The sequence below is a fragment of the Phocoena sinus genome, chromosome 1 (genome assembly GCF_008692025.1).
Source record: "Phocoena sinus isolate mPhoSin1 chromosome 1, mPhoSin1.pri, whole genome shotgun sequence".
Taxonomy (NCBI): domain Eukaryota; kingdom Metazoa; phylum Chordata; class Mammalia; order Artiodactyla; family Phocoenidae; genus Phocoena; species Phocoena sinus.
This window is the reverse complement of record NC_045763.1, coordinates 9,391,365-9,398,984: the sequence shown is the minus strand read 5'-3', so window position 1 is coordinate 9,398,984 and position 7,620 is coordinate 9,391,365. Positions and strand designations below refer to the sequence as shown.

At 50.2% G+C, this 7,620-nt stretch overlaps 1 non-coding gene across 1 annotated transcript; it reads right to left on the bottom strand.

Moving 5' to 3' along the window:
• LOC116745361 lies at positions 1-127 on the bottom strand. The gene has a single exon (XR_004347405.1). It is a non-coding gene; the product is annotated as a small nucleolar RNA SNORD22 (small nucleolar RNA).
• Between the last annotated feature and the right edge of the window lie 7,493 nt (positions 128-7,620).

Below are 7,620 nucleotides of genomic sequence, written 5' to 3'. Positions count from 1 at the left end.
GTATCTTAGACAGTTCCTTATGGAACAAGTTCTCATCCTGTCTCCCAGTTAGCTCCAGTGGGCTCACCATTACAGGCTCTGGGGCTAGAACAGGGGTAAGACAGGATGCTTGCTTTCCTCATTGGCATCCATTCATCTGTTGGTGGATACTTAGGTTGCTTCCATGTCTTGGCTAACAAACAACCCAATTTTTTAAATGATTAAAAGAATTGAACACCAAAGAAGAGATACATACAGATGGTGAATAAGCACAAAAAAGATGCTCCACATCACAGAAGTCTCAGCTCAGCATCCTTACCCACCATGAATACACCTAGCACCAGCTTTTATCCCAATCTGTCTTTCTAAAGTCTTCTCTTGCTCTAGGCTCCATTTGCTAGGCAAATGTAAAATAAAACCAGAATGAGACACCACCGCATAACTATTTCCATGTCTAAAATGATGGCATGTAAAATCAAAGACTCACTATACCAGTGTTGGCGAGGACAGGGAAAAACTGGAACCCATGTGCTCTGCTGGTGGGAATGTAAAATGGTACAATCACTTCAGAAAATAGTTTGACAGTATCTTAAAAAGTTAAATATAAATTTACCATATGGGGCTTTTCTGGTGGCACAGTGGTTGAGAGTCTGCCTGCCGATGCAGGGGACGCGGGTTCGTGCCCCGGTCCGGGAAGATCCCACATGCCGCGGAGCGGCTGGGCCCGTGAGCCATGGCCGCTGAGCCTGCGCATCCAGAGCCTGTGCTCCGCAGTGGGAGAGGCCACAACAGTGAGAGGCCCGTGTACTGCAAAAAAAAAAAAAAAAAAATTTACCATATGACCCAGAAATTCCAATGCTAGGTATCTACCCAAGAGAAATGAAAACATGTCCATGCAAAGACTTGTACAAGAATGTTCCTGGCAGCATTATTCTTTATAGCCACAAAAAAGGGGAAATAATCCAAATGTCCATCAACCCATAAATGGACAAACTAAATGTGGTATCCATACAATAGGAAATGGCAATAAAAAGAAATGAAGTACTGACACATGCTACACCATGGACGAACCTCATCAACGTTATGTTAAGTGAAAGAAGCCATACAAAAAAGACCACATATTGATGACTCCAATTATATGAAATGTCCAGAAAAGGCAAATCTATGGAGACAGAAAATAAGATTAGTGGTTCCATGTGTCTGGGTGGGAATAGAGACTTACTGCAAATGGGCAGGAGGGATCATTGTGAGGTAATGAAAATATCCTAAAATTGGATTGTGGTGATGAGGGCTGCAGAACTTTGTAAATTTGCTGAAATGATTGAATTGTACATTTAAAAAGAGTGAATTTAGGGGCTTCCCTGGTGGCGCAGTTGTTGAGAGTCCGCCTGCCAATGCAGGGGACACGGGTTCGTGCCCCGGTCCGGGAAGATCCCACATGCCGCGGAGCGGCTGGGCCCGTGAGCCACGGCCGCTGAGCCTGTGCGTCTGGAGCCTGTGCTCTGCAACGGGAGAGGCCACAACAGTGAGAGGCCCGCGTACCGCAAAAAGAAAACAAAACAAAAAACAAACAAAAAGAGTGAATTTTATGATACATATACTGTATATATTGTATACATATATTGTACCTCAGTAAAGCTGTTTTTTTTTTTAAAGTTAAACATACGTGACCCATTTGTTCTACTTCTAAGCATTTATCTAAGGGAAAAAATATAATCTATATTTTGTATATGAATGTTCATAGCAGCTATATTGTAAATCCAAATGTCCATCAAGGGGGGAATGGATAAACAAATTGTGGTACATCCATCCATACGATGGATACAACTCAGCAATAAAAATGAACAAACTACTGGTCCACACACAATATGGATGCATCTCAAAATAATTATGCTGGGAATTCCCTGGCGGTCCAGCGGTTAGGACTCTGCACTTTTACTGCTGAGGGCGTGGGTTGAATCCATGGTGAGGGAACTAGGATCCCGCAAGCTGCGCGGCCAAAAAAAAAAAAGTAAAAAACCAAAGTTTTGCTGAGTGGGAAAAGAGTACACACTGAATCTTCAATCTATATAAAACTTGAGAAGATGTAAACTCATCTATAGTGACAGAAAGATGAGGGGTTGCTTGGAGATGGGGTGGGCGGGAGGGATGATGATGGAGCACGAGGAAACTTGGGGCATGATGGGTTTGTTCACTGTCCTGATTGTGGTGATGCTTTCATAGGTGCATACATCTGCCCAAACTTATCAAATTGTACACTTTAAACATGGGCAGGGCTTCCCTGGAGGCGCAGTGGTTGAGAGTCCGCCTGCCGATGCAGGGGACATGGGTTCGTGCCCCGGTCCGGGAAGATCCCACATGCCGCGGAGCGGCTGGGCTCGTGAGCCATGGCCGCTAAGCCTGTGCGTCCGGAGCCTGTGCTCCGCAATGGGAGAGGCCGTGGCAGTGAGGCCCGCATATCGCAAAAAAAAAAAAAAAAAAACATGGGCCGTTATTGTATGTCAACTATATCTCAATAAAGCTATTAAAAGGTATGAAGCAAGTAAGCAAACAATAAAGAACTTGGCCTAGCTGGGCGCAGTATGTTTGCCCTCACTGGAAATAGACCACTTCCACTCTTATGCCATGATGCCGCCTCAGGGATGAAGGCTAATCCTCCTGGTGGTCAGAGCTGTGAGCTGTACACTTGGTCATCCATTCATGAGGAGGGATGAACAATCTAAGGAAGAGATGATACACAGTCTCCTGGGTGGTGGCAAATGGTGTGACTGGAGGTCAGAGCTCAGGAGAAAGAGATCAGAACACTAGCGCCAAGAACTGGGGAAAGGGGGAAGATGAACCAATGATGTCCGGCACATGGGGGTGCATGGGATCACATCTCGGTGTCTCGTGTTTCAAATCCACCAGAGGACGTCTGCTGCCTGGGAGACGGCCCACGGCCAGCTGGAACGGACGATGCAGCTGGTAAATGTCAGCCCCCCTCTCTGCTCAGCCACCCCAGTGCAGGTGCGATGGGCCGAGGGACAGAGCAGCCAAGATGACGGGGTGAAGTAGCCTGGGCTCCTTTCCTAAAGGCTCGGTCCTGCTGCTGCTGGACCCCTAGTCTGCAGGACCAAAGCTGAGCCCTTGATACGACATCTCCAAGAGACCAGCCAGCCATTGATCTGGTGGCAGATCAATTACATCAGGTCCCCTTTGACCCTAAAGGGAGCGGTTTGTACTTATTGAAATTGATGCTACTCCATGTAAGGGTTCGCCTGACCTGCCTTCAGGGTTATTGCCCGCACCACCACCTGAGGGCTTAAGGCTGCCTGATGTAGTGACGTGGTATGCCACACCACATTGTCTCACACCAAGGGACCCATTTTTTGGCAGAACAGGTGGGACAATGGGCATCTGACTAAAGGATCCACTGATCTTACCAGGGACCCCAACACCCGAGTGGCATGGCCTGCTAAAGACATAGCTCAGGGACCATACGCTACAGCTGTGTTCTCCAGGAAGTTGACATATGCAGCTGTGTCCCCTGAGGCTAGATTACATGGGGACAGGAAGCAGAGGGTGGACCCTCTCCCTACTGCTCTCAGTGAAGCACTTGTGGAACTTGCGTTTCCTATCCCTGCAAACATTGGCTCTGCCCCGTTGGAAGTCCCAGTGCCCGGGGCTGGGAAACTTCTGCCAGGGGACACGATAGGGTCCCACAGTCCCAATGAACTTGAAGACGTGACCATCACCTGGTCTTCGGGCCTCTCTGCTGGTGGACCAGCAGGCAAAGAGAATTACTGTACTGCTGGGGTAATACATTCCCATCCCCATGAGGAGTCAGGACAACGTGTACAAAATGAGGCAGAGGTTTTCCCAGAACCTCCTCTGGTGTCTCTCGGTGTCTCCACACCCACTGAAAATAGTAATTGGCAATTGTGGCGATCACAGCCCACCCAGGGCAAACCGCCAAGGGCTCAGATCCCTCGGGGATGAAGATCTGGATGACCGCACCAGGAAATAATCAGACTGGCTGCAGCTTTGGCCATGGAATGGGGGTGGACGAGGGACTGACCGTATCACCTCGAAGGGGACTCGGTTCAATGGGACTTAGACCTCCTCTCTCGGGGAAGAAGGGCGGGTAGGCAAGAGCAGATCTGAGTGATCAGACGGGTGAACGCTTCAGACCCCCTTGGCCTTACCTGCCTTTTGTTCCGGCTCTGCCTAGGCTGGGTGGTCTGATGCAAACGCAACTCGCCCGGCCACACCCCCTGCCTGAGTCCTGGCCCTCTCACCTCCACCACCCCCCGCGGGCCCCACTTGGTGCTCAAGCATCTCAATATGCAACCCAGAAATGCACAGAGTCAATGTCCCATGGGACAAATCTTCACCAGCTGGAAGAGGGAGACAGTGAATAAATTCTGCCCCCTTCCTCTCCACCAGGAAAGGGCGCCGAGACTCATTCCATGCCTCCTCAGGGTCACATTTGGTGGCGGCCAACTCCACCACGCACACTCCTGCTGGCTCTCCCTCCTTCTGACTGCCCTCCGCCCTCACTGCGTTTCTCTGGGGTCCTTCTGCCGATTAAAACGAGGGCGCACAAGCCTTCTGCTTTAGGCTCTGCATTCCGGGAACCCTAAGCTGTGATCGCCACTGTCACATGCTGACTCCCCAGTGCGCGTCTGTGCACCAGACATCACCTGAACTCCAAGTTCACATATCCAACTACGAAGAGGGACCCTAAGTTCAACACGTCCAAAACAAAACTCCCGATCTTCTCTCCCACACCTGCTCCACCAGGAAGCTTCCCCATCCTGACACCGACCCAGACCGACCCAGGACAAAACCCGAGTCAGCCGTGACTCATCCAGTCTATCAGCACATTGCATTGTTTCTGTCTTCAAAAGGTCTCCAGAACTGACCACTTTACACAGCCTCCATCACAACCACCTGGTCCAAGGCACCATCCTCTCCTCCCTGGAATATTGCACTTGCCTCCTGCCTGGTCCCCCCTGCTTCCATCCTTACTCTCTTGTCTACTCTCCCTATAGCAGGACCCGGGACCGCTCGAGTGTCAGTCAGTCAGCTCACGTCACTCCTTGGCTCGGAACTCTCCATGGCATCTACCTCGCTCACGGTGAAGCCGAGGTCCGCACAGTGGCCGGCAAGACCCCAGTCTCCCCTGGCTCCTTTCGCAACTGCAGTCCAGCTGCTCTCCACCTCCCTTGCTCCGCTCCAGCCATGCTAGTCTCATTTTGTTCCTTGAAGATACTGGCATGCCAGTACCTCAGGGCCTTTACACACGCGGCTCTGCCTGGAATGCCCCGCCCCAGGTGTCCGCAGGGCTTCATTCCCTACCGAATTCATTCAGCTTTCTTCAAACATCATCTTCTCAGCCAGGCCTACCCCAGCCACACTCTTGTTACCCCCTCCCTGACCTTCCCTGCCCCATTTTCCCCCATAGCCCTTATCTTCTGACATACTCCTTTACTCAGCGGCTTTGCCTGCTGTCTGCCTTCCCCCGCAAGTATGTAAGCGCCATAAAGGCAGGGATTTTTTTCCACCTTATTCACTGCTGGGTCTCCAATGCCCAGAACCATGCTCAGCACACAGCAGGCACTCAAATATTTTGATGAATAAAATTCTTCGTTTGTACAAAGGGGAAAATCGATCACTAGGTTTTTGAGAGGATCGGCAGTCGCGCGTATGCATGTCTGACACAAGCCAAGCCCTCTATAAAAGTTGCCTGTTCTAATCTCTGAGTCTGACTCAGAGACAGAAAACCCTGTCCTGGAGGTCAGAGTGAACCCAGCTGACATCTGTGAGCAGGACCCAGTGCTTGGAATAGGGAGGTGCATTCCCGGCTACATATTCTGTGATTAGATTGCGACACTGTTACTGAAGGGCCCCAAATCTCAGGCTCTTGATTCCCCAGAACTCTCAGTGGGCAGATGAGGTAGTCTGAGGAGCCACAGGAATGCGTCTGGCCTTGACTGGGAATAAAGAACTAGGAGGTGTTGAGTGAGGCAAAGAGGGTAGAACACCGTTTTTCAAACGACTGGTCACGACCCAGGAGTGGCTGGTGAGCAATTTCGTGGGTTGCAAACAGCAGCTTCTTCATGAGAAAATACCTGTGTACTGCAGAAAAGGGGTAATGATTGACTTTTTTTTGGTTTCACTCACACACGTATGTGTGTACTCAATCGTGATGAATTTCTAATAATGGGTCAGGGTAAAAAAATGTTCAAAAGCCACTGGGCATTGGGGAATTTGGACTTGGGCTCCAATCCAGCCTCCATCACCCTCCAGCTGCTGATGTCTGAACTAGTCCCAACCTCTCTGAGCCTCAGTTTCCACAGTGGAGTGGAAAATGTTAATTACTAAACATACAACACACTTGAAAGCCCCTAGGCGCCATGCCTACCTATCGGAAGTTTCCAGTAGCATTTGTTACTTCTGTCCCCCGGCGCTAGAGGGTTGATAAATGGTGCGACTGTGTTATCAGGGCAGGATCTGTTAGTTCAGCAAGTATTTACTGAGTTCTGATTCTGTGCCAGTCACTGGTCTAGACCCTGGGTGCTTTACCAATGAACAAAACATGTAAAAATCTCATGTTTTGCTTATGTTCTTTGAGCTTATGCTCTAGCAGGTGCAGACACAGACAATATTGCTCAGATGATGACTAGGTAGGAGGGTACTCAGAAGGGTACTCCAAAGTGCCAGGGAAGAGGGGAGAGAGGGATCTTAATAGGGAAGGGTGTGCATGGACCTCAATGAGGTGACATCTCAGCAGACCTGGAGGTAAAGGAGTTAGTCAGCTGTGGTGCATTCTGGACCATGGGCAGAGGGTCAGCCAGGCAAAGGCCGTACGGTAGAGTGTGGGCAGCAGTTTCAAGGGAGAGCAAGGACCAGTGTGGCCGAAACAGAGGGAGCCGAAGAGGGAGGGGCAATAAGGGGCAGTGGATCCTGAAAGGCCACCACAAGGACTTGGGCCTCGACTCTGGGTGGGACAGGGAGCCAGAGCTGTATTTTGAGCAGAGAAGTAATACGAGCTGAGTTCTACTTCCAGCCTACGTCCAGGTCACTCTGGCTGCTGCTTTGATACAAGTGTGAGAGGGCCAGGGTGGGAGGAGGGGCTGAGTGAGAGGCAGTAACATGGGTCAGAGCCGTGACTGTGAATGGAGTGGATGAAACGGTCAGGGGTGAGGTGTGTTTTTAAGACAGAAACTGACAGGTTGGACGCAGCACGTGTGACAGGGGAGTCCAGATCACGCCCCAAGTTTGTGACCTGGGGATCTGGAGGGACGAGGATGCCATCCGCTGAGGTGTGGAGGCCTCTGAAATGGATGAGCAGCGCAGGCAGTGGGCAGTGCAGAGCCCAGGGGACAGGTGCGCAGGGTCAGCGAAACTGACTAGTCGCGCCCGAGCCACTGCTGAGGGCCCTTTAAAAAAAAAAAGGAAGAAAGAAAAGGTCACAACCAATTTCTCAGAAGACAAACTAGGGTGAACCAGTCTGAGTCATTACTTTTTAAGTGAAAAATGAATGGTTTAGAGTTATGGCGAAATCTGTAAAGAAATCACTCTAGATTTCCTGGTTCTCAAAGATCAGTTACGCCTGTTGCTCCTCTGAGTATCAGATTCCTTCCAAGAGTCAGGACG